Raw genomic sequence first — 1,236 nt, forward strand, 5'->3', positions numbered from 1 at the left:
CTCTCTCTCTCTCTCTCTCTCTCTCTCTCTCTCTCTCTCTCTCTCTCTCTCTCTCTCTCTCTCTCTCTCTCTCTCTCTCTCTCTCTCTCTCTCTCGAATCTGCCGCCGACGCTTGCCCTTGGCTAGTGCCTGGTGGTTTCTTCATATCCGTTCCCTCTTGGTTCGACTCATGCATGGGTGACTCTTGGCACATGCACCCATCATCTCCATGTTTTGTGGACAGATAAATCTGGAACTCTTGGCTTGGGATGTGAACTCCAGTCGTTGTGGTGAGGGTGGTTTCTTTTGGATTCGTAGGAGCTCCGGTTTTCTGCGGATAAAATAAGAAACATTACATGCATAAGCACCCTACCTTCTTTAGATAATTTCCCTCTCACCTTCACACTTATCAGGTATATTCAGGTGCGTAGAAACTCAATGAATGTTATACTTAATCTTGGTCGATCACATTTTTACTCCAATATGACCTAACAGAGATAAGGTATCTGATTCACCAAGGACTAACACAGTAACTCCTGTTGACTAGGTTTAAGAATGAGTCAAATATGCTGAAGTTAAGAGCCTGAAATAATCTATGGTCAAAAGTATAGGGAAGATTCTAGCTAGCATTTCAAGCCTGCAAGGAAAGGAATTGATTCTTTCCCATGTCCCCTGGAATTGTTCTTCTCGATCAGTTCTCACTTATGTTTGCACCGTAGGATGCATTCATGATTGATGTACGCCATGAGTGTGTACTGGTAAAGGTTAAAAGCAATTCCAACGTACAGGCCAGGTTCTTCATCATAGTTCTCCTGTCTTTCAATGTTAGATTAACCATATCAGTTAACCAGCTACGATGCCTTTAATAATAGGTGATTTAGTGAATGGGATATGCCATATTATATTCCTCTAGCTCCTTCAGATATCTAATCCCAGATATCCAGTTAAGCATATATCGTGAAAGTTGAGACCACTCTGGTAGGGGCCAAGGATCAATTATGTTTATGCATGGGACGCTGGATAGCTAGCTAGCAATTAGGTATCATTTAAATTAATTTGTGGGAATCAATTGACAGATCCCTTTCACAAACATTATGCTCGATCTAACCTTATTTGTCTGGGCAGATATATTGATTTAATTAGATCGATCTGCCAATAGGCCAAGAGGCATGGCAATTATATCAAAATAATTACAGTATCTATCATATATATATATATATATATATATATATATATATATATATCTACTACTTACTT

This window comes from Fragaria vesca, linkage group LG4 (genome assembly GCF_000184155.1).
Source record: "Fragaria vesca subsp. vesca linkage group LG4, FraVesHawaii_1.0, whole genome shotgun sequence".
NCBI lineage: Eukaryota > Viridiplantae > Streptophyta > Magnoliopsida > Rosales > Rosaceae > Fragaria > Fragaria vesca.